Here is a 9,323-nt window from a genome sequence, read left to right as displayed (position 1 = left end):
AATCACAAAAGAACAAACACGGTATGCTCTCTCTGATAAGTGGTTATTAGCCCAGAAGTTTGGAATACTGGTTAACATCTTTTACAGTAACTCCAGGCATCCCTCTGCTGCCCACCTAACCCGCTGGGCTCCCGGGAGTGTGGCCTTCAGTTGAGATTTGACAAGATCTTAAAATGTAAAACATATGAGTACTACAGTATGATCAAGAACACAAGCTTCCTGGGAAGAAGGAAATAGGAAGGTTGAGGATGCAGGCTGCCTTTCTGTTCAGAGAATCCTAGAGACCTCCACGGATTTTGATCCAAACCAAATAGCATAAACTAAACCCTTGTGTTCTTCCAAATCCTACTTTACGCAAACATACTTACATATGTTTGAAACAGACTTAATTTGAATTACTTTTATTTTATTCTCATTATATATTCTAGCATTGTATCTGTATAAACACAAAGGTGGGAATTAAATCAGGCAAATAATTTTCTTAAATATAATTTCCAGTTACAGTTTAGATGCACTATGTTTTTGTCTATGCAACTGGTTTCAGATTTGGGTCACCCACATTTGATGCATTTTAACACTGCGACTCCAGCATATACATATATTCATATATACATCACATATATATATATATATATATATATATATATACATATATAAAGTATTGATTCTTTTAAAATTATTTTATTTTATTTTTATTTATGTGCATGTATGTATGTTTGTGTATATGTCTGTGTTGAGTATGTGCACATGCTTGCATGTGCTACAGAGGCCAGAAGAGGCCATGAGTTTCCCTGAATCTGGAGTTTCAGGCAGTTCTGGACATGGTGTTAAGAATGAAACACATATCCTCAGTATAATAGTAAGTCCTCTTACCAGTTAATTATCTCACCAGCCTCTCATTTGTTTTATATAATACATTCATTTCTTAACTTATTTATTTCCTAAGTTATTACAAATGAATATACTTATTTCTCAGAGAAATGTAATAATACATTTCTTAATATAAGATATATTCAGTTTTTCCTTAAAATTTAAATTGCAATCTCCTTTTCTCTGAAAAAATGTGATACCAGAGAACAATCCATGACATGGTGAATTTTGTGGCCTTCATTTCTTGTATCTGAGGCTGGTTTCCAAGGTCTTTTTTCTTCCTAATGACTTTTCTTGGGAAAATAGGTTACCTGGTTATTCTGAGTATCAGTTGCCTGTCCTTGACTCCCTCTCCATAGGAATTGAATTCCTTTTCCATTGAGGATAGACAATAAAAGGTTTATTCAGTCACTAAAGATCATGTCATTTGAAATGGAGAAAGGAAGCATTTTCTTTCACTTTAATTAGCAAAGAGGGGAAAGATGCACTGCTTTCCCCTGACTTCTCATGGCCTGAAAAGGTACTGAAATTGTACTCCCTCACCTGCCTACATAGGTCTAACTCAACCTCAGTTTGCAGATTAAAACGAAGTTTCTGAGTTTGGAAATCTGATGCTTGGAATGTTTATGAACCTGTTCCTAGTAGCACACCCTCCACACCTTTGTCTCTGCCTACTCGTTAAGATTTGCATACAAGGAAAGTGAGCACATGCTGTCTATCCTGTTAAATCCAGACTTTAGATTTTATGCTAGGAGCTGTGTATCTTTTAGGGCAAACACTATGTAATGTCATGTACACAAACTAATGTAAAATTAATTTACATTAGGAAGAAAACCTTGCCCCCCCTTTTTTCCCCAGTAGCTGAAGGTAAATCCTCAATAACCCAGTGATGTTTTTTCTTAGGTATTCCAATCCTTTGGAGGATGCTAAAAATGCAAATAGATTCATTAAAGTTTCTACAAAGTCCCAGTGTTGGCTGAAGAGCAATTGATGCATGCTGGGAAAGGGAGAGTAAGACTTTTTTTTTCAAGAATGTGTCCTCTGATAGGCTGCTTATGCTCCAGTGAATGGTAACATATCCATGCATATACTGATATACTGCACCAAAAAGTAGACTCAGTGTGGAACAAAGCAAAACAAAAAACAATACATCTTAAAGTTGAGAATAAAATGTGTTGGGGCATATGACAGAGTAGGAAGTTGGCAGATGGACTTGATAAATTATATTATGTACATTTTTAAAAATACTAAATAAAATATTTTAACGAAATGTTTATTATCCTTCTCTTCTGTTTTTACTCCCTTCCTCCCTTATTTCCTTCCATCTGTGTTTTTAATAGATTTAGTTTTACTTTCATTCTCTTTTCCTCCCCTTTCCCTTTCTTTCCCTTCACCCTCTTTGCAAGGTTACAGTTGAGGGAAATTGAGGAAAGACTGTCTCCTTACCTCCTGCCTTCATCTCCATTGAGCTTCCCACATGGCCATATGCATATCTCCGGCCTCTCCTCTTGGCTTTGCAGGAGCAGCAACAGGGGAAGCTCATGACTTGATTAGAACACTCAGTTTCTCCTATTCTGCAGCTTCCAGGGACTAAAAAATCAAGTTTACATTACAGGACTTTAACACCACTTTTTCTCTTACCCTTAAACTGTATCATGAGTTCAAAAAACATGGCTTTGGAGTCATACCATAGCCACCAAACCAGAAAAAAATAGAACAAGACAGAAAGTGTTTGTGATGAAAAAGATTGGTTATATGCACTCTGAGTTTCTCATACTTGTTCTTCTTTTGAAAATGCATTTGTCTTTGAATGACTGAGGCTCCCTCTTTCTGTAAGTACCCTGGTTTAGAACTTCTTATGGAATAAGAATATTTCAGAAGTCCTAAATGAGAGTGAACTTGATGACTGAAGCAGTTATTCTGGCTTCTGTGCTTATGCTTTTTTGTTTTATTTTTTTCACCATATTTCTGAATAATTTCCCAGCAAGTAGTTTCTATCATGTTTTCAATTATATCCAGGAGCTTTAAATTCTAAACTGACTATAAGATTGGAATTTCTCATTTGGATCCAGCTATGTGGAAGCCCAGCTCTGAAAAGTTGATGCTATCATGTTTATCATGAGTTGTGAAGATACAGGGACATCAAATTCTGCAACGGGCTCTTCTCTATTTCTGGTCTTTCCATGTTTTCTGATAAATAAAGGTAGGAGCTAGGAGTGAACAAGGCAAGGTTATAGGTGTAACCCATAGGAAGAAATCCATAATATAGTCATAAATCCCTTTTTAAAAAATGATTACTCATATTAAAATGTGAAAGAACAATGTCATTCTTAGGATATATGTAAAAAGACTAGGGGAATATGAAAAGATAAGCTGTCACAACAATCAAGTAGCAGATTTTAATCAAATTAGAGGTAATTGATTTTATCTTTCAAATTGGCCACTAAAAATAAATTATAAATTGCATAGGCGGTAGACTACTCAATGATCTCTAGAAAAGAAGACTGGATGACCCAAGTGTATTAAAGATGGAGTTTATTTTATTGTAGAGATCACAGAATTGAGGGGAGCTTATTGAAGAATAATGAAGAATAATGCCTAAAGCAAGCTTATAACAAAATCACCCTAAAACACACTTCAGAACTGCTTTGAAAAGACAGCATTAGGTACTGGAAAAGCAAAGAGAAAGCCATGTTCCTTCTGCATTTCATTCTTGGTTTTTAATTTAAAGCAGTTTTTTTTCTTATACAGTATATCCTGATTAGAGTTTCTCCTTCCTCTTCAGCTCTGTTTCTCTCCACCTTTCCTCCCCTCCAGATACATTCCCTTTCTGCATCTGATTAGGTAAAAAAAAGGCTTCTAGAAGAAAACAACCAACCAAACAGAATAAAATATAAGATGAAGCAAGCTTTCATGCTGAAGCTGGACAGAACAATCCAACAGAAGGAAAAGAGTCCAAAGAGCAGACAAAAAAATCAGAGAACCACTCATTCTGTAGTCCTGCCCCTAGCCCCAATCAACTAATAGCAGAGGATGTGAGGTAGACACATGTAGGCCCTGTGATTCTTGCTCCAGTCTCTGTGAGCTCATGTGTGCCTTGCTTAGTTGACTCAGAGGGCTCCTGGTGTTCTTCTTGTCCTCTGATTCTTAGAATATTTCCACCTCCTTTTCTGCAGGTTCCCTGAGCTCTGAGGCAAGGAGTATTTGGCGAATTACAATGTATAATTTTTCCTTGTAATATCTAGCTCTAGAACTCTGCATCTGTCCCCATCTACTGCTGGGGAGGCCTGTCTGATAGCTGGAGAAGACAATAAACTATGAGAATTCAAGAATATCATTAGAAATCATTTTACTGATTTTTTTAACCTGTAGTGTTTGCATGTACCCTAGGTCTCTGGGCTATTGAGTCTCTGGTTCTTAGTTACTCAAGCAGTGTTATGTATGAGTACTTTCTCATGGAGTGGGCATTAAGTCAAATCAGACATTGGTTGGCTACTCCCACAAATTCTATGCCACAATTGCCTTATTATATTTTGCATACAAGAATGATTATAGGTCAAAGGTTTTGTGCCTCGGTTGGGGTCCACATTTCTCTTTTTGTAGCCTGCAGAGCACTTTTCCACACCAAAGGGACTAGACTGGAAAGGTAAAGGCTCTGTGTAGGCACCAGCTTGATTTGTCCATGTACAATGAGTTCTGTGGGTGTTCTTGGTATTGGTGACCCTGCTGTCAGTTTGAAGATAGCACTTCTTTGTCTTAGCAACAGCCTGAATTGTTTGGAGATTTCCATGGAAACCCTCCGGCAAACAAATCAACTAAATGCAACACAGTTTCATCAATTGAAGCCTTGACCAATTACAAGAGAGGGTCAGTTCAAATTCTGTATTCCCATTTCTAGGAATCATCATTAGGATCATCTACATAGATTTGAGTAAGGTTCCAGTGAATTAAACTTCTACACCACCCTAGAAATGGCCCCTCCAATTCCAGTTGTCTCTCGCTGAACTCTGTCTCTCTACTACATCTCTTCTCCTATTTTGCCCCTCTCACCTAATATCCCCCTCCTGTTCTTACCAGCCCATGGTCTGACCTTAAAATCTCTTCAAGGGAGATCCATATGTCCCCCCTTAGATTCTCATCTTGACCTAACCTTTCTGGGTCTACTGATTGTAGCATGGTTATCATTTATTTAATGGATAATATCCACTTACTAGTGAATACATAAAATATTTTATGTGTATTGGGTTAACTCAACAAGGATAGTATTTTTCTAGTTCCAACAATCTGCCTGTAAATTTTATGATGTCATTTTTTTAACAGCTAAGCAATGTTCCATTGTGTAAATGTAACACATTTTCTTTATCCAGTCTTTGGTTGAGGGAAATCCAGATTGCTTCCAGTTTCTGGATATTATAAATAAAGCTGTTATGAACATGGTTTGAGCAAGTGTCCTTGTGGTAGGCTGCAGCACTGTTTGGGAGTCTTCACAGTACTGGTATAACTGTGCCTTAAAGTAGACAGATTCCTAATTTCCTGATGAGCTGCCATATAAATTTCTATAGTGGTCATATAAGTTTGCACTTCCACATCCAATGGAGGAGTGTTTCCCTTGCTCCACATCCTTGACACCATGAGCTGTCACTTATGTGATTGATTCTGACAGGTGGAACCACAAAATAGTTTTGGTTTGCATTTCCCCAATGGCTAAGGATATTGAACTTTTCTTTAATTGATTTTAGCCATTCGACATTCCTCTATTGATAATTCTCTGTTTAGGCTGGTACCTCATATTTAATTGGATAAATATTTTTGAAATCAAGTTTCTTGATTTCTTTATATATTTGGATATTAGCCCTCTATCAGATCTGGAATTAGTAAAAATCTTTTACCATTCTGGAGGATACTACTTTGTCCAATTAACAGTGGCCTTTGCCTTATAGAAGATTTTCAGTTTGATGAAATCACATTTATTAATTGTTGATTTTAATGCTTGCATTATTGATGTTCTGTTTAAAAAGTTGTTAGTGCCAATGTGCTCAATGGCTATGTCCCACTTTCTTCTTTCTGGTTCAATTTATTTTTTTTTACACTGAGGTCTGATCCAGTGAACTAGAGTTTTCTACAAGGTTAAACCTACATATAGACATACATTTTGACCAGCACCATTTGTTGAAGATACTGTTTTCTCCTAGTGTGTATATCTGGCTTCTTTATTAAAAATTAGTATCCATAGATTTGATGATTTCTGTCTTTTTCATTCTTATGTCTCTTCTGGGTCAGGAAGATTGAATTAGCTTTACCTAATACCGTAAAACTGGCTCTACTATTCTTACCAAGAGTTAATTATTTAAAGACTTTATTCTTCAGGTTTTTTTAATATAAAATTTATTTTTTTATGTGTGTGGGCTGGAGGTATATTCAAATATATTTGCCCATTTATAGACATTGAGTACAAGGAAGGAGATGAAGTCTCCTCATTTTTCATTCTTTACCATTATCTCGATACAGTGTTTACCATTAAAACTACATTTATGTTGGCAGCCCTCAATTCCCAGAAATCCTCTGTCTCTATTCATTGCAGCCTTAGGGTTATATAGAAGTTTACGTGGCCCTAATAAGCTTTTCATGTGGTTTATGATAAGTTTAGTCAAGTCACAAATATTGTACAAGTACTTTTATTTATGGAAATATCTACATAGCTCCACAAAAGGAACAAACAAACAAAAACCAAATTAAACTATTTTTCAAGTTCAAAATATATGCTTATGAATGACAGATTACTAAGTCACAGACTGTAAAACAAATTTGTAACTTATGTCACAAAGTGTTTTTTATAAGAACCTACCAAGAATTATAATAAATTAACAATTAAAAGTGAAATAACAAATATATAAATAATAACCTGAACAATAAAGCTTGCCTCTCTCTTAGTGTTGATAAACACCAGAACTTCTCATTTTGTTATCTATAGCATATATAGCATTATTTTTCTGACACATGTCATGAATGATAGTGTCGTACCTGTTTCTTATTCTTTAAAAGATTTTTATATTAAAGTTCGAACATGTTTTGATTTTTTCTTTTAGAATTGGTTTATTAACTATCACACCCCTGCCCAACCTCACTGATAGCCTTAAAACAATTTACTTGCTAAATTGTCAATCTATGACATACTTCCCTAAAGCACCACCTGCTTGCAACATACTGCATGGATCCCTTTTCAAAACCTTATGAATATTAAAGTAAATGTCCTTGCCTTCTTAGATGTATTTGGCTTCATATTCTCTTCCCCATACATAATCCAGGTGTTGATTTAAAATTCAGTGACATCTATGATTATCATTCTAAATGATCTTCTGTTCTTTCAATCCTTGACGTATCTAAGACAGAAGCCTGGGAAACACGTTCTCTCCCATTGACCATATTGCATGTCTTGTCAATGAAGGCTGAAGTCTCATCATTGGAATTTCATTCCAAACAAAGATTCACAGCAAAGCCTCCCAGCAGCTGCCTTGTCAGGTTTGTGAAAGGAAAAAATTAAATCTACTATATTTATTCCAAGTCTCCTCCATAATAGGTCTCATATGATAGCTTAATTTTATTTTTTGTTTATCAAAAATAAGGCCTACCGGAGACCGGGTGTGGAAGCAATTATGTGAAGCCATACCACAGATGGTGGGTGATAATAAGAGATTGTTGATGGGAATCTGTTCTTCTAACAAGTCAAGAGAAATGACACTTGACTCTCCTCTTCATAAATGATAATACCTAGTGTCTTTTAAATTGAATAGCTCCTCTACTTTATCAGAGCAAGAGATCTGAAAAAGATAATAAATGCTACGGAATGGGAATGAAGCAACTTCAGGTCTTTATTCTATCCATGTAGGCAGGGAATTTAGGAACATAGATAAGTGGAAAAATGGGTGGATAGATATTATTTTAAAATGTCTTTAAGAAGGAAGCTAGGATTATAGTGAAGCTTTTTATGGATAACAGATATCCTTTTACATTAATTATTTAATTTCATCTTCAATGAAACAAAACATAATATCATATTGTTTACATTTGTCATTATGTGCATCTTTACTGTTAAGATATTATACACATAAAACATTTGTTTAAATATTCATTTTCATATATGTATGAGTACTTTTTAATGAGACTGACATTTCCAGGTATTGTGAAGACAGTACATTGTGAATAGTAATTTAGTTTCTACATCATACCCTGTGAGTGGCCTTGAACATAAAACAAAGATTGCCTAGTCTATGGATCTGAAATGGTATTAAATTCATCATGCATTTTTGTTTGTTTAGAAGCAGAGTCTCACTCTGAATGCAAAGCTGGCTTGAAACTCACAGCAGATTATTCAGGCCAAAATTATGGCCATACTCACACTTCTCCCTTATATAGGGAAAATGATAGACATTAGTACCAGTCTTGGCTTTTCATCCAACATTAAGCCTTGTATGGATATATATTCTCTCACAGTCTGCCAGTTAAAGGGCTAAGACAGAAAAGACTTCAACAAACTCTACATAATTAATGTTAGTTACAATCCAAAGTGTGAATTCTGTTGTCCTCATTTTATAACTGTTAGTACTACATGCTACTTCCTATGTCTCCCTTTTATATTAAATAGGCATACTTGAGCACTCTTGTATATTGGAATAAGGCCTAATGGTCAAACAACCTAGACATGAGTAAAATAGTTTACCATATTATTTTGTTTTATAGTTTAGAATGAGTACTGTTAATAACAACAAGATAAAAATTATGAGATTAATTATCAAAAATAAATATATGATCAACTGAAAGTTAGAATAAAATTTCCTGATAATAAAAAGTATTAGCCTTTAATTAATGTTCATACTCTCTTAGAACATGTTTGTATCCTTACTTAATTTATTTTGAATTTAACATTAATCTTGATAACACATACACTATGTTCTGATCATGCCCATCCTATATCACCCTATCTTATCACTTCAGTGATAAGGCTTCCTCTTCTTCACAGTTATTCTTTTACAGTCTTTTCTCATGTTCATGTAACACCCCTTCATCATTCCTCTTTATTTTTCTTCTTCTTCTTTGTGATTTTTAAACATTTCATTGTAGGGGCTAGAAAGGTGATCAGGAGTTAAGAATATATACTGCTCTTCCTATACGAATTGGATATCAGCATGCAGAAAGGGTGGGTCACAGTTACCTGTAACTCCAACACTAAGGGATCCAATGTTTTCTATTTTTCAGCCAGATTCCATGGGTGTCTGCACTTCAATCTTCAGAATAACCTATAACAAACACATAATTAAAATCAAAACCCATATTAAAAATGTCCTACTCCATTATGAGTAGCAAATTTGAAGGGAAGGAGAGAAAATCTAAATCAGTTAAAAGTAAAATCCTCAGTTTTCATTTAAGAACTGTGTGTAATGTGCTGTCCTAGTGTT

The 9,323-nt window shown here is 35.1% G+C and overlaps 1 pseudogene; it reads right to left on the bottom strand.

The window, feature by feature from the left end:
* Positions 1–106, bottom strand: part of LOC116071124 — a 1,260-nt pseudogene extending 1,154 nt beyond the window's left edge.
* Between the last annotated feature and the right edge of the window lie 9,217 nt (positions 107–9,323).

This window comes from Mastomys coucha, unplaced genomic scaffold (genome assembly GCF_008632895.1).
Source record: "Mastomys coucha isolate ucsf_1 unplaced genomic scaffold, UCSF_Mcou_1 pScaffold22, whole genome shotgun sequence".
NCBI classification, from domain to species: domain Eukaryota; kingdom Metazoa; phylum Chordata; class Mammalia; order Rodentia; family Muridae; genus Mastomys; species Mastomys coucha.
Note: the sequence above shows the minus strand (reverse complement) of the source record. Positions and strands in the feature narration are given on the sequence as shown.